Raw genomic sequence first — 26841 nt, 5'->3', positions numbered from 1 at the left:
CGGTGTCTGTTACTTTGACCTGTTGCTTGAATTTGAAGATGTCTCGGTTTGCAGGATGTGACTTCCTTGATTTTGTAAATGTATGTGCTGCGTGTTTATCCAGGGGGACCCAGTACATTTGAGGACTTAGCATGAGAAGAGTCTCTGTACATGCAGTGCCTCTGGGCCCTGCTGTCCTGAGAGCTTCAGCCGCGGTCTGTTCAGTCCGTGAGGCTCGGAGGCCTGAGAAGTGGTGCGTGTGCTGCGGACCAGTGGCCCCTCGTCAGGGCGGGAGGTTTGGCTCTGTCTGCCTCAGCTCCATCTCGCCCACTCAGTTTTCTCCGGTGAGAGTCCCCATCAGCATCTTCCTGGATCCGGGTGTCTTCCATTTCTCCTGATTTTCCACCAGGGTGCGTGGAGGTGACTCGAGTGAGGAGCCTGCAACAGACCTGTGCAGAGCTTTCCCCGTGTAACGGGAGTGTTTCGGGAGGAGGAAACAACACAGGACTCATTAGGTCAGAGAACTGGGAAGTCAGAGGCTGGTGGGTGTCAGTGTCGGTTTGAATCAGCACATTAACAGACCAGTTTCCGGCCTCTCCCTGCCCTTTGCCGTGTTGACATCACACGAAGGCCAACTCCCGAGCCTCTTAACTCAGACCACTGACAACAGCCTCAAAGGCTGTGTGTGCCCCCGTCCAGGTTTGGGGAGATGGTGTGGGGGGTTCCCTTCAGAAGCCCTCTTACAAAAGCAGGAAACTCCAGCAAGTCTCTGTCTGGGCTCCTGGGCCCTAATGGTAACCTTCCGGTCCCTGTGCCTGTAACGAGGGGGAGCCAGGTTGAAGTGGGAGCCTGAGCTCGTGCGGCACTGAAGAGTCCTGCACTGAAGAGTCCACCTCCCCTCCCGCTCACGGGAGGAGCACGCGGCCCGGTGGAAGCTGGGAAAGGAGAGGGTGCTGGGAGGCAGGGTCTGTCCCCTCATCTCATCTGTCCCCTCACCATCTCTTCAGTCCAGACTCTGGTTTCGTCTTTCTCTTCTCAGACTGTCCCCACCTCACGCTGTTTCGATCATCCAGTGCCCTATCGCAGAGACATAAGTTCTTTTGAGAATCGGAACAATAGCTTTCTGCCTCTTTTTTTTTTTGCCTTCGGGTTCTGCTCCTTCCAATCCCAAAGAGCTCTCAGGCTTGGGATACGAGCAAGCTGGGTTTGAATCGCTATGCCATTGCCATAGCTGTGTGACTTTGGGCAAGTTATTTAGCGTCTCTGAACAGTTTGGCCATGTCTAAAAAGGGATAAGGTCACCGAGGTGAAGATCCGGCAGGCTGCCTGTCCTGTGTACTGGCACACTGCCTGGTAGCATTCAGTCAGCATCACTCTGTCATCGCTTTGTATTACTGTTGTTGTTACGATTTTCTTCTGCACACCTTTGTTTCTTTGGGTCAGGTTCTTCAAAAAGCTAATTTCCCGTTGTTTATCGGATAAAATATTTCTCATCGGCCTTGCTCAGATACCACAGTTGACTCATAAACAGCAGAAGTTGATTGTTCACAGTTCTGGAGCCGGGAAGTCTGAGACCAGGGTGCTGGTATGGGCGGTTTCTAGCGCGAGCTTCCTGGTGACAGAGGGCTGTTTGCCCAGGTCTCCTCTCACGCTGGAGCTGGCAGCAAAGCTCTCAACGCTTCTTATAAAGATGCTAATCCCATTCGTGAGAGCTCCACCCTTGTGATCATATTACCTCCCAAAGGCCCCACCTCTGAAACATCATATCTCCGACCGAGAGAATGTTATGGGCACACAAGCATTCCATCCATAACAAGCCTGTTAAGGACCTGTAAGCTGGCTGTATTTTGACTGTAACTTGTGCCCCCTGTATCTAATAGAGCTTTTTATTAGACTGCGCTTCCCTGGTGGCTCAGCGTTAAAAGAATCCTTCAGCCAATGAAGAGAAACAGGATCAACCCCTGGGTCGGGGAGGCCCCCTGGAGAAGGAAATGGCTACCCAGCCCAGTATTCTTGCCTGGGAAGTCCCATAGACGGAGGAGCCTGGTGGGCCACTGTCCATGGGGTCGCAAAAGAGTTGGATATGACTTAGTGACTAAACAGCAGCAACAAAATGTCCTGAACTAGCTTTCACGGTAGATACTCAGTAGTTAATGTCAGAGTCACTTTCCGGTGGGCATCCCTGATGCCCCAGGAGAGGCAGTGGCAGCCGACAGGACGTACAGGAGCATGGTGACTGAGACCAACCCAGGCCTGCAGACTGGTCTGCTGCCTCTCCCCACGCACCCCATAGCTTTTGTTATTGATGAGTACTTGAGTCTTTGTGTCCCACTTCCCCAAGACATACTCTTATCTTCTTTTCCTCCATGCATTTTGAAGTATCTAAGTCCGGATTCCTCAAGCAGGTATCTTAGGATGAAAGCTTGAGACTCCCTCTGAGGAAAAAGGAGTTCTTTGGCAGGAAGTAGCTCTTCTCATGGAGAAGGAAATGGCAACCCACTCCAGTGTTCTTGCCTGGAGAATCCCAGGGACAGAGGAGCCTAGTGGGCTGCTGTCTATGGGGTCGCACAGAGTCGGACACGACTGAAGCGACTTAGCAGCAGAAGCAGCAGCAGCAGCTCCAGCAGCAGCTGTTCTCATACATGAGAAGACCAAAAAAATAAATGTACTTGAGAGTCAGACTTCCTCCCAGCCATGTTTTTGGGCAAGTTATTTGAGCCTTTCTGAGCTTCAGTTTGTGTGCTGTGAGGTCGTGTGCTGTGAGGTCGGTACACTCACTCGCACTGCTCTGGCAGGGCTGGCATTACATTTTAATGAGGAAGCACGCACAGCACCTAGCATGGCTCTCGATAGATGATAGTAGTTGATGCTCTCTGCAAATCGCTCTGCTGTTCAGATGGTGAGTTTGGATAGCTAGGGAAACGCCCACAGAAAGCATCATCAGGGAAAGAAAAACAGTCCTTGGTATATCACATAGAGGGGATTTAACCAAGGGAATTAGTTATAAAAGGAAGAAGGTAGAAGGGATGACTCCCGGGGATCAGGAAGTGGCTGACATCCCTGGAATAGACTCTCCAAGCTGACCTGTTTCATGTGACCAGAGATGCTGCCTGTGGTGGTTCCAGAATATGTTTGCAAATTCTGTGGCCATCTTCCCAATCAAGGTGGACTCTTAATTCCCCCTCCGTGAATATGGACCGGCCTCAGTGGCCTATCTGCATTTCTAACAGGGTGCAGCAGACAAGACAGCCTCCCTTACATGATGAGGTCCTGAATCGTGCCACACCGTCCCCCAGCTCTCAGGACACTGGCTCACAGGGGCCAGCCGCTAGGTTGTGAGGAAGCCCAGGCCGCCCCACGGAGAGGACGTGTAGCCGCCCCAGTGGATAGCACCAGCCGCCAGACGAGTGAGTGACCGCAGCCAGGCATGGGACCCCAGAGTGGAGTGTAAAGCCACATTCATCTTGTGGCTGAAGCCCACAAGATAAAATCTGCCAGGTCCGCTCTGGTGACAGGGCATCCACGTGTACCCTTTAACCCATATATGACCTTCCAGCAGCAGCACCTCTAGCTCCCCGCAGCAGCAGGTATAGAAGGAAATGTGCTTGCTTTCTGGCAGAAAAGAGCTTTATATCCATCTCTTGTTTTGTTCTTCATTCACTAAGTCATGTCCGACTCTGACCCCATGGACTGTCAGCACGCCATCTCCGGGTGATGATAATTCCTCTTGTAATCACAGTCTCACCTGACTACCATGTAACCTAGAAACTAATCTGTGAAGTTTCCTACCACTTCTTATAGAAAATCGTAGGGGAGAGTGAAAGGGGTGAAAAACACATACGTGCCTGTCAGTGATTGAGTGAGTGGGTGTGTGAGTCTGTGTGTCTGCGAGTGTGTGTATATACACCTTATCAAGCAAGGAAGGAAGGACACCCACCTCATTTTTCTGAACCGGTAGACACATCCAGCATCTCCCATCACTCGTTCTGCGTTTCTGCTGTCCTGAGCCGGTGCTTCAGCTGGTCAGAGCGCCTTACCTGCTGGGGTGAACCAGGTCTTCATTCCTGCGGGACCCGCCTTAGTCGACCTGTCTTCACTGGGTTGCTCTAGTCTGTTATTAACTTTCACTATTGAACCCCACTCCAGTACTGTTGCCTGGAAAATCCCATGGATGGAGAAGCCTGGTAGGCTGCAGCCCATGGGGTCGCTAAGAGTCAGACACGACTGAGCGACTTCACTTTCACTTTCCACTTTCATGCATTGGAGAAGGAACTGGCAACCCACTCCAGTGTTCTTGCCTGGAGAATCCCATGGACGGAGAAGCCTAGTAGGCTGCAGTCCATGGGGTCGCACAGAGTCGGACACGACTGAAGCGACTTAGCAGCAGCATTGAATACTGTTCCAGGCTTTACGTGTTGAGTGGTGAGAATCTGATGGTGCTTACTGTGCTAAGGAGTGTGTCATGTATTAGCTTATCTTACCCTCACAGTAGCTATATAAGGTAGGTACTATTACTGTCGTACAGATGAGGAAGCTGAGGCTCAGAGAGGTTAAGTAACTTGCCCAAAGTCACCCAGCTAGTTTAGTGGTAGAGCCAAGACGCGCCCCTCCCCCCACATGGTTTGAGTGGTCTGAACCAAGTCTCAGTGTCTGTAACCACTGTTCATCCGCAGCTTGGGACATGGAACATACACAGACAACAGTAACTGTAATTGTTGATGTTGCTTCCATTTAACTGATACTTGGAGAAACTTTGACTCACTGCCCTGTGAAAATGACCAGGTGACTAAATAAAGCCTCAGTAAAGAAATCTCCCTGGTTCCTGGCCAGAATTCCTTAGACCAGTGTTTGAGAATTCACAACTGTCTAAGGCAAAGGCTGATTCCCTATGGTTGAGTCATGGCTTCCAGTCATAACATCTCTCTGTATCAGCTGGGTGACCTCGGAAAAAGCTTTGGTGTCGGTGACTAAAGACTCAATGAGCAAATCGCAGGCCAGCTCTGCCCCAGACCAGCCGGGAGACGCTGGGCCTGCCTGAGGGAGGCGTTGGCTGAGTTTCCTTACGTGGCTCCAGGATGAGCAGTCTTCAGGAGATGGGACCAAAGGAAAATGGCAAGAAAACAAATACAAGACAGTGCAGTGCTGGAGGGCAGTGTATCGCCCAGGAGCAGGTGTCCACGTGATCCCCAGGTGAGCGTCAGAAGAGCCCGGCCCCGAGACAGGCCTTTTGTAATCTGTCACGTGAGCAGAACTTACTGGAAGTTAGAGGTAGTCCTGTCATTCTAAGATGTCTACATGGCCACCATCCTGAATTGCGGCTCCAGCTGCATCATGGGTTCCTACTCGTTTGGGGGTCTGCATGGTCCTGTGTCTCCCCCGGCCCTGAGCCTTGCCCTCCAGTCCCCTTAACCTCCAACCACCACCAGTGAACAGTGAGAAGCAGGAGTGTGAATTTGATCGGACATGCTGTATCCCGACTAAGGGAAGATGCTTGTCCACCCAGGCACTCTGTCTGGTCCTGATCAAAAAGCCCCCAAGCTCATCTAACCTACAGAAATGCCCACCACCAACCTGTGCTGAGGAGCAAACACGTCAAGTGTCACAGACACTGGCGAGCATCTGTGCAGGTCCTTTAACTAGTGGAGGATAGAATGGAACAGGGGAAGTGACCCAGCATTTACTGAAGGCCTGTGAACGCCAGAGGTCATCCATAAACCACTCCTTTTAATCCTCACCCTGCTTCTGCAGCATCAATATGATCCCTGGGTTGTTTTTTTTTGATAACCGAGGAAACTCAGGATTAAAGAGGCTCCATAGCAGGTCCCCCACCCGACAACTGGTACACAGCAAGACAGGGGTTTCAGTTCTGGTCTGTGCAACTCAACAGTCCACCCGCTGTCCAGTATCACACCCTACTCTGACCCTTGCCTTTAAGAGGTGGATAATTCCACGTTCACCCAGATGAGCCCTCCTGTGGTCATTTTCATCCGTGACTAGTCATGGGCCTAAAGTCTGCTGGTGTGGTTTCTCCTGCACCATTTCTGTTTCTCGTGACATCAAGTGAAATGATAAAAACATTCCTTCTCAGAATGAGCTCCTTCTGTAGAGATGATTCAGGAAACGTCAGACTCCCTGGGAAACCCAGACACCATTTACCCTCCTTCACTCTCCAGGTGGGATGAGGAGATCACAGGGTATGACTTCCTGGGTCACGTGTATTTGTTGACAGCCTAGACTAAAGCCTGCAGCTTTTTTTTTTTTTTTTTACTGAAGTATAGTTATAATGGTGTAAACACAATTTTCAGTGTTTTGTTAGTTTCAGGTGTACAGCAAAATGAATCAGTTGTACATATACACATGTCTACTCCTTTTTTCGATTCTTCGCCCACATAGGCCATTGCAGTCTTGAGTTTCCTATGCTATACAGTAGGTCTTTACTATCTCTTTTATATATAGTAGTGTGCATATGTCAATCCCAGTCTCCCAGCTTATAAAGCCTGCAGCTTTTACATCCTGCTTAATCCTCCTTTTATTAATAATACTCCAGCCTGTTATCCTGCCCATCCAGCAGGTAGGAGGTAGGTTCATTGTAACAGTGTCTAGGGTTTCAGTAGCTTTTACATGATGAAGAAAATCTCTAGGCTCATATTCTTTACAAAAATTATAGGACACCCCACCAAAATAAAACTTCTAACTCTTAACTTGAGTTTCATCATCCTTAATCCCTTCTTATGTGACTGACCTACTATGGTAACAGAAAGTCCCTGAAAGTCCGGGTTCCCATGGGTTGTGTGGAAGTGCATCGGGGCTGTAGTATGTGAATAAGCAGGAAAAGGCTAAAGGCTCTCAGGAGAATGAAACTCAACTGGTATGAATTCAGTGTTGCTTAGCGAGGTGGCTTTGTGGGGGAGATAGGACCCTGCCCTCTGTAAGGTTAGCAAGTAGGAAGGACAGAGTTCTTCCCTATATCATAATACAAAATGAGGAAGGACCATGGATTTGGTACTGAAATATTTAATAAATGCTTCAGTTCAGTTCAGTTGCTCAGTTGTGTCTTGACTTTTTGCGACCCCATGAATTGCAGCACGCCAGGCCTCCCTGTCCATCACCAACTCCCAGAGTTTACTCAAACTCATGTCCATCAAGTCGGTGATACCACCCAGCCATCTCATCCTCTGTCATCCCCTTCTCCTGCCCCCAATCCCTCCCAGCATCAGAGTCTTTTCCAATGAGTCAACTCTTCGCATGAGGTAGTCAAAGTATTGGAGTTTCAGCTTTAGCATCAGTCCTTCCAAAGAACACCCAGGACTGATCTGCTTTAGAATGGACTGGTTGGATCTCCTTGCAGTCCAAGGGACTCTGCTTACTACAGGACAATAATACAGCTGACTGTGGCTCAGATCATAAACTCCTTAATGCAAAATTCAGACTTAAATGGAAGAAAGTGGAGCAAACCACTAGACCATTCAGGAATGATCTGAATTAAATCCCTTGGATTATACAGTAGAAGTGACAAATAGATTCAAGGAATTAGATTTGATAGAGTGCCCGAAGAAGTATGGTCAGAGGTTCATGACATTGTACAGGAGGTAGTGATGAAGACCATCCCCAAGAAAAAGAAATGCAAAAAGGCAAAATGGTTGTCTGAGGAGGCCTTATAAGTAGCTGAGAAGAGAGGTGAAAGGCAAAGGAGAAGAGGAAAGATATACCCACCTGAATGCAAGGTTCCAAAGAATAGCAAGGAGAGATTGCTATTTGATTAATGCAAAGAAATAGAGGAAAACAATTGAATGGGAAAGACTAGAGATCTCTTCAAGAAAATGAGAGATACCAATGGAACATTTCATGCAAAGATGAGCTTCATAAAGGACAGAAATGGTATGGACTTAACAGAAGCAGAAGATATTAAGAAGAGATGGGAAGAATACACAGAAGAACTATATAAAAAAGATCTTCATGACTCAGATAACCACGATGGTGTGATCACTCACCTAGAGCCAGACACCCTGGAGTCTGAAGTGAGGTAGGTCTTAGGAAGCATCACTACAAACAAAGCTAGTGGAGGTGATGGAATTCCAGTTGAGCTATTTCACATCCTAAAAGATGATGCTGTGAAAGTGCTGCACTCAGTATGACAGCAAATTAGGAAAAATGGCAGCAGTGGTCACAGAACTGGAAAAGGTCAGTTTTCATTCCAGTCCCAAAGGCAATGCCAAAGAATGCTCAAACTACCACAAAATTGTGCTTATCTCACACTCTAGGAAAGTATTGTTGAAAATTCTCCAGGTGAGGCTTCAATAGTATGTGAATCGAGAACTTCAGATGTTCAAGCTGGATTTAGAAAAGGCAGAGGAACCCGAGATTAAATTGCCAACATCTGCTGGATCATAGAAAAAGCAAGCGAATTCCAGGAAACCATCTACTTCTGTTTTATTGACTACACCAAAGCCTTTGACTGTGTGGATCACATGTGGAAAATTCTTAAAGATATGGGAACACCAGACCACCTTATCTGTCGCCTGAGAAATCTGTATGCAGGTCAAGAAACAACCAGACATGGAACAACTGACAGATTCCAAATCGGGAAAGGAGTACGTCGAGGCTGTATATTGTCACCCTGCTTATTTAACTTATATGCAGAGTGAAAGTGAAAGTGAAGTCACTCAGTCATGTCCGACTCTTTTCGACCCCAGGGACTGTAGCCTACCAGGTTCCTCTGTCCATGGGATTCTCCAGGCAAGAATAGTATGCAGAGTACATCATGAGAAATGCCTGGCTGGGTGAAGCACAGGCTGGAATCAAGATTGGCTGGGAGAAATACCAATAACCTCAGATATGCAGATGACACTACCCTTATGGTAGAAAGTGAAGAGCAACTAAAGAGCTCCTTGATGAAAGTGAAAGAGGAGAATGAAAAAGCTGGCTTAAAACTCAACTTTCAAAAAAAGATTATGGCATCTGGTTGCATCACTTCATGGCAAATAGATGGGGAAAAAATGGAAACAGTGACAGATTTTATTTTGGGGGGGCTCCAAAATCACTGCAGATGGTGACTGCAGCCATGAAATTAAAAGATTTGCTCCTTGGAAGAAAAGCTATGACCAGCCTAGACTGCATATTAAAAAGCAGAGACATTGCTTTGCTGACAAAGGTCCATCTAGTCAATGCTATGGTTTTTCTAGTAGTCATGTAGGAATGTAAGAGTTGAACCATAAAGAAAGCTGAGCGCTGAAGAATTGATGCTTTTGAACTGTGGTGTTAGAGAAGACTCTTGAGAGTCCCTTGGACTGCAAGGAGATGAAACCAGTCAATCCTAAAGGAAGTCAACACTGAATATTAACCGGAAGAACTGATGCTGAAGCTGAGGCTCCAATAATTTGGCCACCTGATTCGAAGAGCTGACTCATTCGAACAGACCCTGATGCTGGGAAAGATTGAAAACAGGAGGAGGAGGGGACAACAGAGGGTAAGATGGTTGGATGGCATCACTGATTCAATGGACGTGAGTTTGAGCAAGCTCTGGGAGTTGGTGATAGATGGGGAAGCCTGGAATGCTGCAGTCCATGGGGTCGCAAAGAGTAAGCGACTGAATTGAACTGACAGGACAATAAGGCATTGTTCCAACTCTTAGGATCTTACAATGCAGAGAAGTAGGTCAATAAATTGGGAATTACATTTGTCTGATAAATGCTAAGTTATAGGAGTCACTATAGGCTGCTGTGAAGATACATAAAAGTAAAGGCACGTTTTTGTTGAGTGCTCACAGTGTGTCAGGTGCTGTCCTCAGCACTCTGCGTTTATTCATTTAATCCTTCCCACAGCCTTATGTAATAGAGACTCTTATTATCCCCTATTTTATGCCTGTGGACATGGAGGCCCAGGGAAGTGATGCCTCACTCAGTTTCACAGCTTGCAGATCATAGCCAGGGTTCAAAACTGGTTTGTCAGGTTCCAGAACCCTCCCTGTTAACCTCTTAGCCAAACCATCTCCCCATCACTTAGCGATCACCTCGTCTGAAGGAGGGAGCAAGTGATATCCAGCCTGTTACTTTAAGAACAAGTATGAGTTAACCAGAAGAGGAGGAACAGTATCACACACATGGGGATAAAAGCCCTGAGTGAAGTCACCACCATGCCTTTGGGGAACTAAAGTTAGCTCAAGAGCAGTAAAGTGCCAGGCAGATTCCGTGCAAAAGTAAGACTGGAGAGAGAACTGAAGCCACATATTGAAGGGTCTTATCGGGCCTTTTAGTGTATTAATCAGTATCCCCAGAGCAATGAGGTCTTCCCCGGTGGCGCTAGCGGCAAAGAACCTGCCAGTGCAGGAGATGGACGCAGGTTCAATCCCTGTACTGGGAAGATCCCCTGGAGGAGGGCATGGCTATCCATCTAGTATTCTTGCCTGGAGAATCCCATGGACAGAGGAGCCTGGAGGGCTACAGTCTACAGGGTCATAAAGAGTCAGACACAACTGAAGCGACTTAGCATGTGCTCACACACACTAGAGCAATGGAGAGCCAGCAGGGATTTTGAGCTGGAGAATAGAAGGCTGGGTTTACATTTTTTGAAAATGATTATGGCATCAACATGGAGAGTGGATTAGAAGGGACAGGACTCTGATCATCCAGTGGGGAGGCAGTGGTGGTCTGGGGTACAGTCACCAAGAGTGGACCCAGAGGGACAAGTTCAACTGATGTTTAGGAAGTAGACTCAGTACAACATGTTGGTTGAATATGGAGAAGGTGGTGTCAAAGTTCTGACTGGGGCAACCAGGAGAATGGGGTGCTGGTTACCAAGTCGGGGGTTCAGAAAGAGGGGCAGATTTGGGGGTGGCATGAAGCTGGTGATAAATTCAGGTCTGAGCATGCTGTGTTTGGGAGGAAAACCAGGAGAACAAGGCAGCAAATCATGCAGAGGATGATGAAGTGTTAAATGTATCCCCATTCATCTGAATGATCAGTGTTTCCTCCTTGCAGTGTCTGCCCCCGTAGACATCACACTTTGGTCTTATGACTTGTTTTGGCCAATGAAGTGAGAATGGAAGACACACATGTGACTTCTGAATGGAAACTTAAGAAGGAGTTTCTGTCTCACTTCCCCCGCCACGGCTCTGGCAGTGTTTCAGGGAGAGGCATCACCATCAGCCTGGGTCCCAGAGTGAAGAAGTCGTAGAGCAGGGTCATAGCTGACACATGGTGCACTCTCAGCGTGAGTAGAAGCAAACATTGGTGGCTGTAGCCTCTGAGACTTGGGAATTTGCAATATATTCCACTTGTTACTGGAATATAACCTAGCCTATCCTGACTGATAAAGGGGGAAAGGCCACATTCAACTGGGAGAGTCAACAAAGATTAAAGAAACTGAATCCTTACCTCACATTATACCAAACCTAACTAAGATGAATCGAAGCCTGAAGATAATAGCTAGAACCATACAACTCTTAGAAGAAAACATGAGTAAATCCTTACACTCTTGGGTTAAATCAATCGTTTCTTAGACATGACACCAAAAGCACAAGCAAGAAAAGGAAAAAAAATTACTAGACATCATCAAAATTTAAAACTTCTGTGTTTCAAAGGACACCATCAGGAAACTGAAAAGACAACCCACAGAATGGGAGGAAATATTTGCAAATCATATATTGGAGAAGACCCTTATATCCAAGATATATAAAGAAGTATCTAAATCAATAGTGAGAAGACAACCATATTTTAAAATAGGGACTTCGCTGGTGGTCCAGTGGTTAAGAATACACCTGATAACGCAGAAGACACAGGTTTGATCCCTGATCCGGGAACTGGGATCCCACATGCCACAAAAGAGCTAAGCTTGCACGGAGCCCCACATGACTCAACGAGGATCCCACACACTGCAAATAAGACCTGACACAGCCAAATAAATATATTTTAAAATAAATGAATGGGCAAAGGATCTGAATACATATTTCTCCAAAGAAGATAAACAGCCAACAAGCACATGAAGAAATGCTCAACATCATTAGTCATCAGGAAAAGGCATATCAAACCACAATGAGATACCATTTTATACCCTCTAAGGTGGAGGAAACTGGCAACCCATCCAGTATCCTTGCCTGGAAAATCCCGTGGATGGAGGAGCCTGGTAGGCTGCAGTCCATGGGGTCGCTGAATTGGACATGACTGAGCAACTTCACTTTTACTTTTCACTTACATGCACTGGAGAAGGAAATGGCAACCCACTCCAGTGTTGTTGCCTGGAGAATCCCAGGGACAGGGGAGCCTGGTGGGCTTCCGTCTATAGGGTCGCACGGATTCGGACATGACTGAAGCAACTTAGCAGCAGACTTAGCAGTAGCATATTAATATATATTTATATAAAATTATATAAAAATTTATATATTTGTATAAAATTATATATATTTATATATTTTATAGTATATTTAGCTATATATTATTTATATTATATAATATTTATGTATTATTTTTATATTTATAATATATTCTTTATAAATATTTATATAATATATATGTTATATATAATATATATTAAATATAATGTATAAATATATAAAAATATATGTGTGTTATGTATATATAATATAAAATATATTAATATACTATATAATATATCATATAATTATATAGTATTTAATATATTTTAATATATTATATATTTATATTTATATATTAATATATAATAATTATATAATATATATTATAGTATATAATGTATATGCTGCTGCTGCTGCTAGGTCGCTTCAGTCGTGTCTGACTCTGTGTGACCCCATAGATGGCAGCCCACCAGGCTCCCCCATCCCTGGGATTCTCCAGGCAAGAACACTGGAGTGGGTTGCCATTTCCTTCTCCAGTGCATGAAAGTGAAAAGTGAAAGTGAAGTCTCTCAGTCGTATCCAACTCCTAGTGGCCCCATGGACTGCAGCCCACCAGGCCCCTCCATCCATGGGATTTTCCAGGCAAGAGTACTGGAGTGGGTTGCCATTGCCTTCTCTGGTATAATGTATGTAATATATAATATATTATAATTGTAATTTATATATTATATGTAATATAATATATAACATAATATGTTATATATTATAATATATAATTTATAAATATATTAAATATAAATATAGATATATATAATATTATAATTGTATATATCATATAATATATAAAAGATGCTTACTCCTTGGAAGAAAAGCTATGACCAACCTAGACAGCATATTAAAAAGCAGAGACATTATTTTGTCAACAAAGGTCCATCTAGTCAAGGCTATGGTTTTTCCAGCGGTCATGTATGGATGCGAGAGATGGACTAAAAAGAAATCTGAGTGCCAAAGAATTGATGCTTTTGAGCTGTGGTGTTAAAAAAGACTCTTGAGAGTCCCTTGGACTGCAAGGAGATCCAACCAGTCCATCCTAAAGGAGATCAGTCGTGGGTGTTCATTGGAAGGACTGATGTTGAAGCTGAAACTCTAATACTTTGGCCACCTGATGAGAAGAGTTGACTCATTTGAAAAGACCCTGATGCTGGGAAAGATTGAAGGCCGAAGGAGAAGGGGACGACAGAGGATGAGATGGTTGGATGGCATCACCAACTCAATGGACATGGGTTTGGGTGGACTCTGGGAGTTGGTGATGGACAGGGAGGCCTGGCATGCTGCGATTAATGGGGTCGCACAGAGTTGGACATGACTGAGAGACTGAACTGAACTGAAGGTTAACAAATGTATAGAGACGGAAGTGGGTAAGTTATCTGGGGCTGGAGGTGGGTTGTTGGGGAGGGAGGGGATTTGGCAGTGACAGCTAAGAGGTGAGAGGTTTGTTTTGGAGTTATTGAAAATGTTCTAGGGACTTCCCTGGTGGTCCAGTGGCTAAGACTCCATGCTCTCAATGCAGGGGCCTGGGTTCAACCCTCGGATAGGGAGCTAAGATCCCACATGCCACAACTAAAGATCCCGCAATGAAGATCAGCGATCCCAAGCGCCACAACTAAGACCCAGTGCAGCCAAATGAATAAAACTTAAAAAAAAACCCAAAATGTTCTAAAATTGATGGTGGTTATGGTTGCACAACTCTGAATATACTAAAAACCATTGAATTATACTTAAATTCAATGGTTTAAGTTCATTAAACAGTGAATTCTATGGTATGTGAATTATATCTCAATAAAGCTTTTAAAAATGAAAGATCGGTCTCAAGAGAAGGCCCTTGAGATAGCCTCAGAGGAATGGTGGGGGTTACGAAGAGAAACAAGGGAGATAGGACAGAAAGACCGGAAGAGTTAAGGAGTTGACAGAAAATAGGACTTTGGCTTTCTTTTTTTCGCCTGAGAATTTAGAGATTTGTTTGAGGGTCTCAAACCAGAGATGCCTCTCACCTCTAAGCCAAGCAAGCCAGATTTTAGGACACAGAGACAACTCAAAAGGGGTCTGTTCCATTTGCTTGCCCTCCAGTGTGATGACAAGAAGTGCCTGGATATGACAAACTATACCGCTTCCAGCCATCTGCTGGAAGATAGGATTCTTCAGCCTGTCCCGGAGCCTGTGTTGTCATCAGAGAGGCTGCTGGGACCTTTGAGTTGAGTGCCTACACATCTCACCACATGAGGAAGCAAGACTAATACAATGGCCCGTCGTGACATCCAGCGACATCCGGTCTTACCACAGTCGTAGACTGAGAGCCGGGTTTCTCAGATCTCTTGCAGAAGCTGGAGAAGCCAATATGATTCCTGAGACTAGAGGGACTTTTAAGAGAGAATTTGCAGGGACGACGTATTTTCCTCCTTTGCCACAGATAATCATCCGGCTAGAGGCCCCCAGACCTCCAGTCCTCGGGCCAGTACAACAGACGGTCTGTGGATGCAGCTGCCTCTGTGGAGAAGGAGGACATCACACTGGGGATGTAAGCCCTGGGGGTGGGGGGTGGTGCCCTGGGGAACAGACCCAGAGAAGGGGATCAGCCTGCAGGAGGTGGAGGTGGGGCTGCTGTCAGGGACACCCCCTGGAAGGAAGCGGGGGCAGCGGGGGCAGGCAGAGGGAGAAGCCGGGCTGGGACACAGCCACAGTAGAGGCCTCAGCTGGTCCTCCAGCGGTGCTCTGCGACCGGGTGGCCTTGCAGAGTGCTCCCCCATGGCAGGTCCAACAGGAAGCCTCAGCCGGGAACAGTCAGCGGTTCTGACAGTTGAAGGGAGGTTTCTTTTTTTTCTTTTTGGAAGCTAATTACAGTATTGTGGTGGTTTTTGCCATACATTGACAGGAATCAGCCACAGGTGTACATGTGTCCCCCATCCCGAACCCCCCTCCACCTCCTTCCCCATCCCACCCTTCTGCGTTTTCCCAGTGCACCCGGTACACCCTGTTTCATGCATCAAACTTGGACTGGTGATCTATTTCACATATGGTAATATATGTGTTTCAATGCTCTTCTCTCAAATCATCCCACCCTCACCTACTCCCACAGAGTCCAAAAGTCTGTTCTTTATATCTGTGTCTCTTTTGCTGTCTCGCATATAGGGTCGTCATTGCCATCTTTCTAAATTCCATATATATGTGTTAATATACTGTATTGGTGTTTTTCTTTCTGACTTACTTCATTCAGTATAATAGGTTTCAGTTTCATCCAGCTCATTAGAACTGATTCAAATGTGGTGGTTTTAATAGCTGAGTAATACTCCATTGTGTATATGTGCCACAGCTTGCTCATCCATTCATCTGCTGATGGACATCTAGGTTGCTTCCATGTCCTAGCTATTGTAGACAGTGCTGCAGTGAACACTGGGGTACACATGTCTCTTTCAATTCTGGTTTCCTCGGTGTGTATGCCCAGCAGTGGGATTGCTGGGTCATATGGCAGTTCTATTTCCAGTTTTTTAAGGAATCTCCACACTGTTCTCCATAGTGGCTGTACTAGTTTGCATTCCCACTGGAGGGATGTTTCTGAAGAGAGATCTGAATGGTGCTGGCTTCTCCATTTCCACTATAAAACCTCAGAGCCCCCGTAATACAGGACAGACATTCAAATATCCACTGTCTATACTTTTAACACATCTCTTTAGCACTTTTCTCCAAAGATCTCACAGGCATGTGCAACTCAGCCTTGTGTCCACTAGACATGGGGGCATAGTGCCCTTGACGTTTGTCTGCTCCAAAGTGAGATGTGATGTGAGTGTAGAATTCATGCCAGATTTGAAAGATTTATTGTGGAAAAAAAAAAGAATGTAGAATGTCTCATATTGATTAATATTTATTGTATATTGAGATGGTAATATTTTGGACACCTTGGCTGGCACACCCTAGTTTTTTTCTGAATTGGGATGAAGGCTGTTCTCTCTTCATGGGATGGCCAGTAAGAATGCTACTCATTTCCTCTAGTCACCCATGCCTTGCTCGTAGGAAGCCCTCAGAACAGTTTGTTGAGCAAAAGGATGAAGCGGGAACACCCCTCCTTGCCTTAATTCCCTCTTTCAGATGTTGCTGTGCCATTTTGTTGATCAGCTTCATCACAGATGGGAAAGAAGAGAGATTGTGGGTACATCAAGTGTGTGAAAGAAAGAGTAGCTTACTGGGGCATTGTGATGTCATTCAAGGAAAGCAATTGGGTAAAGATCATCCAAACACGATGGCTAGTCTTTGTGCAGAGGCTTAACAGCTATAAACACATCTCTGAAAGCTTTTTCATGGGCATTGTCTAACTTAAGCCTCATAACAGTGCCGTGAGGTGTATATCATCCTCATTTGCACATGAGGGAACTCTCATCTCCCATCTGATGGTTGACTGCTCACAGCCAAGTCTCTCTGGTTTAGATCACCTGCCTAGCCCTGTGGGATTTGAGGTTTTGATCCTCCCCTGTTCCTTGGCTAATTACATAATTTCATATTGAAAAATTGATGGAAACCAAATGAGTAGGGTCCAATCTATGTTTTAGCCCAAAAACCTTGACTGAAATTTTTAACCAAATGCATTTATATTGTGAGCTAAATATTTATTTAGACTTGATTCGATCCCTAGTACAGGAGACTCCATTTCAGTTTCTTTTGTAACCACACTCTAGTTGCTTGACACCACCTTTTTATGCATCCTTCATACCTCAAACATAATTTTAAGGTTTCCTATTTGGGAGGACCAGATGCTGAAAACCGTTTGTTTTTCAAACCTTGGAGCTCTTCCAGAACCTGAAGCTAATCGAAGTACGTAACTGAATTCCCTGGGAGGTGACCTATTTTCCAATTGAGCAGGTGAGAGAGGGGATTGGGGTAATATTTTCACTATTTTTATTAGGAGCACAGCCACAGCCAGCACAAATGTAGAGCTGTCAGTGGTTTTATTTAACTAGAACAGCAAACATATGTTTTCCAGATATTTTTATTCAAGACCAAAAAAAGCAGATTTTTTTCCAGTGAAAGAATGAGAGTTTTCTAAATGTTTAACTCATTTCTAAATGTAAAATACTTTTATTTTTAAAATATGCAGTAAGCATATTTTATGATGTTTCCATCAGAATATTTTTATGCTTTTTAAAAAAATATTTTTATGATGTTTCCCTCAGGTTTTCATGTGAACCTTAAGCTACAGGATTATTTTCTGCAATTAAGTACGTACATACAATTATGTAGCCACCGCTCTTCTCAGTTTCTTTCCTTTTTACTCACAGAAGAGAAAGCATTTCTGCTTTCCAGTTTCCAAATGATATTTCCACATAGTATTAACTTATCTAAAGAAAGGAGCTTCCCTAGTGACTTGGACTGTAAAGAATCTGCCTGCCATATAGGAGACGCAGGTTCGATCCCTGGGTCGGGAAGATCCCCCGGAGGAGGAAATGGAAACCCACTCCAGTATTCTTGTGTGGGAAATCCTGTGGACAGAGGAGCCTGGCGAGCTACAGTCCATGGGGTCACAAAGAGTTGAACACAACTGAGTGACTAACACTTTTAGTTTTCATCTAAAGAAAATACCTACACTTTCTATGCCTATTGCTATCAGAAGCTTAATTATTGACTGAAAGTGACCGTGTGGCTTAACAGGAAAGACGTGACCTCTGGGTGGTCATCAAACCTAGACTCAAATCCCACCCCTCCTTCTTTTCAGCTAACTGGCCCCAGGAGATCCTTTATCCTCTAAAAAGTTGGGTTTCCTCTTCTAGGAAATAGGGATAATGCCTACTTTGCAAGGGTCATCATGAGGCTCAAATTACCTGACTGTGGTGGCGTAAAGCTGATGTATAACATCTCTCTGGTGCGCTGCAGTGATGAGGAGGCAGGGTGGTGTCATGGAAAGAGCTCAGCATCTGAAGATGGGAGAAGAAAGAAGACAGCACTGCTTAAGTACCTGCTGCTCTCCTGCCCCTGCACGTCACATAAGCTACATCGTTTGCCCTGCAGTAATCCTGCCAGGTGAGTGTTAATATTCCCCCTTTGCACTCTGTTCTTTATACCTCTTAGATTTAAGTTCAAGTTTCCATTTTGCCAGTTGCTATGTGGCCCTGGGGCCAACATTTATTCTAAGTCTCAGCGTTGTTGCTGTTTTTTAATCTGTGAAACTGCGGTGATATTAATCCTGACATCACATAGCAGCACCTCAGCTGCTGTTTTGGAGACACCCAAACCCAGCAGCTCCAACACTTTGGCCATCTGATGCGAAGAGCCGAGTCATTGGAAAAGACTTTGATGCTGGGAGAGATTGAGGGCAGGGGGGAAAGGGGTGACAGAATGAGATGGTTGGATAGTATCACCAGTTCAATGGACATGAACTTGAGCAAACTCTGGGAGAGAGTGAGGGACAGGGAAGCCTGGCATGCTGCAGTTAGCAAAGAGTTGGACATGACTTAGCAGCTGGAACAGCAACAACAAAAGCCTTCTTAGAGCTAGACAGACCAAAAATAAAAAAGTAAAAGTTCAAATGGTTACCTTTGGGATCCAGGGGGATAATGTGCATAGTAACACCTCGCTGTCAGTAAGAGTTGAGTAAAGACATCTGGATATGAATTAAGTTACTTACACCAGCACACTGGCTTGACTTTGTTTTAAAGTGTCTCAGCACAACATCTAAAGAACCCGCCTGCCAGTGCAGGAGACATGAGACATGGGTTCGATCCCTCGGTCAGGAAGATCCTCTGGAGAAGGAAGTGGCACCCCACTCCAGTATTCTTGCCTGGAGAATCCCATGAACAGAGGAGTCTGACCGGCTGCAGTCCATGGAGGTCACACAGAGTCTGACATGACTGAAATGACTTAGCTCACACATCTCTTAAAATCTGTAGCAGTTTATAGAGTGGAGACGGGACCACAGAAAGGCCAGATCCTGGCCACCTTGCTGAAATGGCAATGCTGCCTGAAAAACATAATTGAAGAGTAAGTTGTATACATTGATGGCAGAAAACGCCAGGATGGTGGCAGAAATTGTGATCCTGATGTTGAATGTCGGAGGTCGTTCAGAGACAGCAAGAAGAAAAGTGTTCTGGCTCATGGCCTGAACCTCAAAAAGAGAGAGGTGGGGTCCACGGGCAGCTGTGGGAGTCAGGAGGTCACAGGCTCCATCCCCTGGGCCAGTGGCGTGTAGTCCCTTCACGGCAGGTGCCCGCCCCACTCTGTCCATGGCCCAGCTAGTCCATCTTGTGTCCTCCCGGCCAGCTGGTCAACAACCACCCTGGAATTCAATGACTGCAGTCATTGTTGGTGGAGGGCCGGCCTGTATCAGCCTGGTTTGATGGAGAACTTTCCAGGTACACATTTAAAGGGAAGGAACATCCTCTGACTCCCAGGGAAGAGAAACAGACACCTCCCCTGGCTGGGATTTCTAAGGTGCTGAGAGAACTCTCCTGCGCTCTGTTCGTCCAGAAAGTGTTCCTGCCTGTAAGTTGAGCCTTCATGGAGTCAGAACCAGGGTGCTCAAAGCTGTTTTCAGTGACAGAGCACCTGGAAGTCAGCTTCCTTTGCAGGAGGTGATGAAACACCTGCATTTCTATGTCTCATAAGAACCATGGTTGAACTCAGAGTACACCAATGAACTTCACATGTAGTTGGGCCAGAAACATTCTGCTTGATTGAACATGCACACTTATGTGAAACAACCAAACCACAGCCTCAAGCAGACTGGCTCACGGAGGAGACGAGCTGCTGAGGCTCCAGACAAGTTTCCCCAGACTCTTCTTCCAAGAGTCTCCACTGCGTTCATTTCATTTTCGGTATTCATTTGCCAAGAGGTTTGGATGCTCTGCTAGTATTTGATAGTAATCAGCAAAGAAAAATGTAGGGAGAAAAACTTAAAATTGACTAAATTACTAGTCATTAGCCTGGTGTGCTGCCGTCTCTGGGGTCGCACAGAGTCGGACACGAGTGGAGCGACTTAGCTGCAGCAGCTTTTTAATTAGCAAATCAGAAAGAAAAAAATATTATATTTGGGGGACTTTGCAGTCAGAAAGACCTGGGTTTAAATCAAGAGTATTCGCTATTGGGACAGTGGGCAAGTTAGTCAATCTCTTGGAACCCACTTCCTCTTCTTTGAGATGGAGATAATACCTTCTTGGCAGGATTATTTTCCAGTTTAGCGTTAGTGTTTGTAAAGCCCCCAGCACAGCACCTGCTCCATACTATAAGGCTTAACAAATGCCAGGTATTGTTAATACTCTTGGCACCAGAACACTTTGTTCAGCTCCTGGAACACCAGTGTTCCTTTAGGAGGGAAAGGCTGAGCTGGAAAAGGCCTCGAGGAGAATGAATTGTATCCCCCAACTGCTGCCGCCCCCCACCCTGCCCCTGCCAAAGGAAGCAACAGAGACTCAGAGAGGAGCCCCACGGTCACACAGCAAGTTCGCAGCTCATCAGGTGTAGAATCCCGACCTCAGCTGCTTCCCCACCACACTGCGCGGGTCCCTTCTACAAACCCAGCGCCTTTGAGAGCAGCCCTTACTGCACCTCAAGGCCACCAGCTGTTGCCTGCAATTTCTTCTCCTCTGGCCACCTGCCAAGGGCAGAGGCTGCGCAGTGATTCCCCAGGGGACCTGCGACCCATCCCCGCTCCCCAGTTCCCGGTGACCGTGTCTGTTAAAGAAAACACTCCTCTCCAGGCTGTGCCCACACGTCTGTGCATCTCATTCTGTTTATTCCTCCCACTGCGGCTTCTCTCTGTTTGGAGAGTTTGTCAAGGAGGCTGCCTGCCCTGGCGCCAGGGCACGGCTCGAGACACTGCCATCGGGCCGGGCTGCAGGTGGGAGCCGGCTGCTTGCCTGGGGCTGCAGACAGCAGGTCTGGGCAGAGGGCAGGGGATGAGGGGTGGAGGGAGACCTGTTGGCACTTGCCTGCGAGTCTCCAGGGAGAGAGAGAGACACCTGGCACAGGGCAGGCAGAAGCAACACAGAGGAGCCCAGGTGCACCTTAGGGACCATACAAAGACACCACTATCTTGAACACCATCTTTATTATGTAAAACACAAGCCCTAAGCTTTAAAAGGTGTCGGTGGGTGCTCCCCCTCCCACCGCACTTCTGTTTCCCTTCTCGGTTCACAGCTCAGCAGTGGCGGCCGGCCGGCCGGCCAATCACCTCCCTGAACTTCTCTTATGTCACCAGCAGCCAATCAGAGGCTGTTGAGTGTGCGATTCCCGGGTTACTACCCCGTGGGTTGACTTAATCCCAGCCAAGACCGAAGAAGCTTGACAGTTTTCGTCACCAGGCTGAGCCTTTTAAATGGCTTTCTGAAAGCCTGCATGTTTTTCTAGGGTCACTTAGAAACCTTCTCCGCATCTCCACCCGCCTTCTGACACCTTCGCACACCGAGATGGAAAGCTGGTTTGCAAAGCCTGCAGCAGAGACCGAGTGCGGCCGTTTCCTCCTGTGCAGCTCCCAGCTCTGGTCCAGGACCACCTGGGCGTCCCACCTCTGGGTCCCCGGGGGTGCCCTGTATCACATGCTTCTCTAAATCACCCAGACTAGGCCCTTCTGTCCCAGACCAGGTTATGCTTTGCCAGGACTTCCTACCGTGTTATCCAGGCGCCGCCTTCCCTTGTCGGGATTGTCCCTGGTTTAGGGTCCATATGTCCCACGTGGCTAACACAGGGGACAGGAGGGGAACTCCAGTGGCCTGAAGCAATGCTGTGCTTTGGCAGTCTTGGGATTCCACCTTGCCTTGTGCTGGTTGCTGGTTGGGGCTGGACTGGGGTGGGAAGCAGAGTTCCGCTCTCTAGCCCAGCCCGTGCTGAGGACCTATCTCTTCTGGAACCCTGATGGTAGCCTCTGCTTCAAATAATACTCCCCTTGTTTGGTTTTGATTTTCACCACAAACGAGAGACCTTCTGGATACTCAGGCGTCTACTTGCTTTCATTCTTCCCCTGGTCTGATCTAGCAGTCAATAAACCACGGCCCTCCAGACGAACAGGCTCCTCCTGGTCTTGTAAATAAAGCTGTGTTCGGACACAGCCAGTCTCGTACATTTAAGTATTGTCTGTGGCTGCTCATGCTACAGCAGTGGCGTCGAGAAGCTGGGATGAAGATCATGTTTTGGGAAGGCCAAAAATATTTATGATTTGACCCTGCAGAGATTTCGCCAACCTCTTAAGTCATCTAGCAGGCTGCCCCCACCCCCGCCACCGCAGCTGATCTCTTAAAGCTGAGAGTCGATTGCACCATTCTTTTGTTTAAACAAAAAAAGTCTCCCAATTTACACTGTGTAGACAGAGGCTCCCTCCGGCAGCTCCACACAGCCAGGCTCTCACCCCCACCCGTCTCGAATTTGCACCCTCCGCCTCTGCACATGATCAGCTCTGATGTCACGCCTTCGCCCAGCCTACAACACGCTTGTGCTTTCTCCATCTGTCAGGCCTCTAGACAGCCTTTAACACCCAATTCATATGTCATCTCCCCTATGTGCCCTTCCTGGATGCCCAGCAGAATTAATGGCTCCCTGCTCTGTGCTCTTTGGACAGACAACTGCCATTGTGCTGACCATATGGGATGACAATGATGTCTTTATGTGTTTGTCTCCCCCACAAGACAGTGAGCTGCTAGAGATCAGGGGCCCTGTCGCATTGCCTTTCTGCCCCTGCCAGGAATCAAGATGAATCATCCAGATGATAAGTCAGAAACAGACCATAAAAGCACCAGGAACCTGACTGCAACATCTTATCCAGGCCGCTTCTCATGGTTGATGGTAGGGTTCTTTCCTATCTTTGGTAGCTGCAATATCATAGGTGCTCCAGAAAATGTCTTAATGACTGAGTGTGTAAATATATATATATATATTTTTTCCTTCTAATCTAACATCAAAATGCGGTAAACACATTGCTACATTTCCTTTATCATCAAGTACCTTCAGGACTTTGAAAAGTACTTTGTCTCTACCCAAAGATATACAAATGGCCAATAGCACATGAAAAGATGCTCAGTATCATTAACCATTAAGGAAATGGCAAATCAAAACTACAAGTCACTTCACACCCACTAGGAAGGCCATAATCAAAAAGACAGGTAGTAAGTGTTGGTGGGATGTAGAGTAATTGGAACCCTTGTACACTCTGGTAGGAATGAACCATGGTACAGATGCTGTATAAAAGAGTTTGCTAGTCCACCGAGTTACCAAATGACCTAGTCCCATTCCTGACTATGTGCTCAGGAGGGATGAAAACACACCTCTGCACAAAAACACACACAGCAATATTCACAGCAGCATTATTCATGATAGCAAAAAAGTAGAAATGCTATAAATGTCCACTGACTGAAAAATGGATAAATGTCCATCGACTGAAAAATGGATAAGTGTGGTGTCTCCCTTACAAAGAAATATTATACGGCCTTAAAAAGGAATGAAATTCCAATATGTGCTATGAGTGGAATGACCCTTGAAACATTATACTAAGTGAAAGAAGCCGGTCACAAAAGGCTGTAGAGTAGAAGATTACATTTGTATGAAATATTCAGAATCAGATCAGATCAGATCAGTTGTTCAGTCGTGTCCAACTCTTTGCGACCCTATGAATCGCAGCACGCCAGGCCTCCCTGTCCATCACCAACTCCCGGAGTTCACTGAGACTCACATCCATCGAGTCAGTGATGCCATCCAGCCATCTCATCCTCTGTCGTCCCCTTCTCCTCCTGCCCCCAATCCCTCCCAGCAGCAGAGTCTTTTCCAGTAAGTCAACTCTTCGCATGAGGTGGCCAAAGTACTGGAGATTCAGCTTTAGCATCATTCCTTCCAAAGAAATCCCAGGGCTGATCTCCTTCAGAATGGACTGGTTGGATCTCCTTGCAGTCCAAGGGACTCTCAAGAGTCTTCTCCAACACCACAGTTCAAAAGCATCAATTCTTTGGCGCTCAGCCTTCTTCACAGTCCAACTCTCACATCCATACATGACCACAGGAAAAACCATAGCCTTGACTAGACGAATCTTTGTTGGCAAAGTAATGTCTCTGCTTTTGAATATGCTCTCTAGGTTGGTCATAACTTTCCTTCCAAGGAGTAAGTGTCTTTTAATTTCATGGCCGCAGTCACCATCTGTAGTGATTTTGGAGCCCAGAAAAATAAAGTCTGACACTGTTTCCACTGTTTCCCCATCTATTTCCCATGAAGTGATGGGACCGGATGCCATGATCTTCGTTTTCTGAATGTTGAGCTTTAAACCAACTTTTTCACTCTCCACTTTCACTTTCATCAAGAGGCCTTTGAGTTCCTCTTCACTTTCTGCCATAAGGGTGGTGTCATCTGCATATCTGAGGTTATTGATATTTCTCCTGGCAATCTTGATTCCAGCTTGTGTTTCTTCCAGTCCAGCGTTTCTCATGATGTACTCTGCATATAAATTAAATAAATAGGGTGACAATATACAGCCTTGACGAACTCCTTTTCCTATTTGGAACCAGTCTGTTGTTCCATGTCCAGTGGAAAACAACAGAATGGGAAAGACTAGAGATCTCTTCAAGAAAATCAGAGATACCAAAGGAACATTTCATGCAAAGATGGGTTCGATAAAGGACAGAAATGGTATGGACCTAACAGAAGCAGAAGATATTAAGAAGAGATGGCAAGAATACACAGAAGAACTGTACAAAAAAGATCTTCATGACCCAGATAATCACGATGGTGTGATCACTCACCTAGAGCCAGACATCCTGGAATGTGAAGTCAAGTGGGCCTTAGAAAGCATCACTACGAACAAAGCTAGTTGAGATGATGGAATTCCAGTTGAGCTATTCCAAATCCTGAAAGACGATGCTGTGAAAGTGCTGCACTCAATATGCCAGCAAATTTGGAAGACTCAGCGGTGGCCACAGGACTGGAAAAGGTCAGTTTTCATTCCAATCTCAAAGAAAGGCAATGCCAAAGAATGCTCAAACTACTGCACAATTGCACTCATCTCACATGCTAGTAAAGTAATGCTCAAAATTGTCCAAGCCAGGCTTTAGCAATATGTGAACCGTGAACTTCCTGATGTTCAAGCTGGTTTTAGAAAAGGCAGAGGAAGCAGAGATCAAATTGCCAACATCCGCTGGATCATGGAAAAAGCAAGAGAGTTCCAGAAAAACATCTATTTCTGCTTTATTGACTATGCCAAAGCCTTTGACTGTGTGGATCACAATAAACTGTGGAAAATTCTGAAAGAGATGGGAATCCCAGACCACCTGATCTGCTTCTTGAGAAATATTCAGAATAGGTAAATCCATAGAGACAGAAAGTAGACAAGTGTTGGCCTAGGTTTAGTGGGGATAGAGTTTGGGAGAAGTTTGGGAGGAGAGTTTGAGAGAAGAAGAAGTAGCTGCTAATGGACAGGGAGTTTCTTTTTGGGGTTGATGAAAACGTTCTGGACTCAGATAGTGGTGATGGCTGTGCTGCTTTGTGAATATACTAAAATAATTGCACTATACACTTCAAATGGGCTTATTTTATGGCAGTGGATTGTAAGCATGTATGTGTGCTTTAAGTACTCTTGTTGAATAGAACTAAAATTGGTGAATTCTACCAACTCATTATCCTGGTTGGGAAATTGTACTGTAATTTTTTTCATTGTACTGTAGTTGATGTACAATATTATATAAGTTTTGGGTGTATAACATAGTGATTCACAATTTTGAAGGTTATACTCCTTTGATAGTTGCTATGAAACAGTGGCTTTCCCCCCTGGTGTTGTACAATATATCCTTGTAGCTTATTCCATATAGAATAATCCATACCTTTGAATCCCCTACCCCATGTTGCCCCTTCTCCCTTCCCTCTCCTCACTGGTAACCACTAATTTGTTCTCTGTATCTGTACATCTGTTTCTTTTTCTGTTGTGTTGCTATATTTACTAGTCTGTTGTATTTTTTAGATTCAGTATTTGTCTTTCTCTGTCTGACTTATTTCATTTAGCATAATACCCTGCAAGTCCATCCATGTTGGTGTAGATGGCAAGATTTCATTCTTTCTTATGGCTGTGTAATATTCCGGGGTGTGTATGTGTATGTGTGTTTATCACATCTTCTTTATTCATTCGTTCATTGATGGACACTGAGGTTGCTCCCATAGCTTGGCTATTGTAAACAATGCTGCTATGAACATTGCAAATATCTTTTCAATGTAGTGTTTTTGTTTCCTTCAGGTAAATACCCAAGAGTGGAATTATTGGGTCTTATGATAGTTCTATTTTTAGTTTTCTGAGAGATATTCATACTGTTTCTATAGTCACTGCGCCAATTTGCTGTCCCTGTAATAGTATACAAGAGGATTCCCTTTTCTCCCCATCCTTGCCAGCATTTGTTATTTGTATTCTTTTTTATGATGGCTATTTTGACTGTGTGCAGTAATCTCCCATTGTGGCTTTCATTTGAGTTTCTCTAATGATGAGTGGTGTTAAGCACTTTTGCATTTGCCTGTTACCCACTTGCATATCCTCTTTGGAAAAACATCTATTTAGGTCT

At 45.7% G+C, this 26841-nt stretch overlaps 1 long non-coding RNA gene across 1 annotated transcript; it reads left to right on the top strand.

Annotated features, from left to right (window-relative positions):
- The first annotated feature begins 15160 nt into the window (after window positions 1–15160).
- Window positions 15161–22329, top strand: LOC147348675 (uncharacterized). The gene is made up of 2 exons (XR_015151839.1): window positions 15161–18352; window positions 21674–22329. It is a non-coding gene; the product is annotated as an uncharacterized LOC147348675 (long non-coding RNA).
- Window positions 22330–26841: the final 4512 nt, after the last annotated feature.

Source organism: Bos grunniens, chromosome 22 (genome assembly GCF_055505025.1).
Source record: "Bos grunniens cultivar Pamir isolate PY7600 chromosome 22, Bosgru_T2T1.0, whole genome shotgun sequence".
Taxonomy (NCBI): Eukaryota; Metazoa; Chordata; class Mammalia; order Artiodactyla; family Bovidae; genus Bos; species Bos grunniens.
The sequence above is the reverse complement of the archived record's forward strand: the minus strand, read 5'-3'. Positions and strand labels throughout refer to the sequence as shown.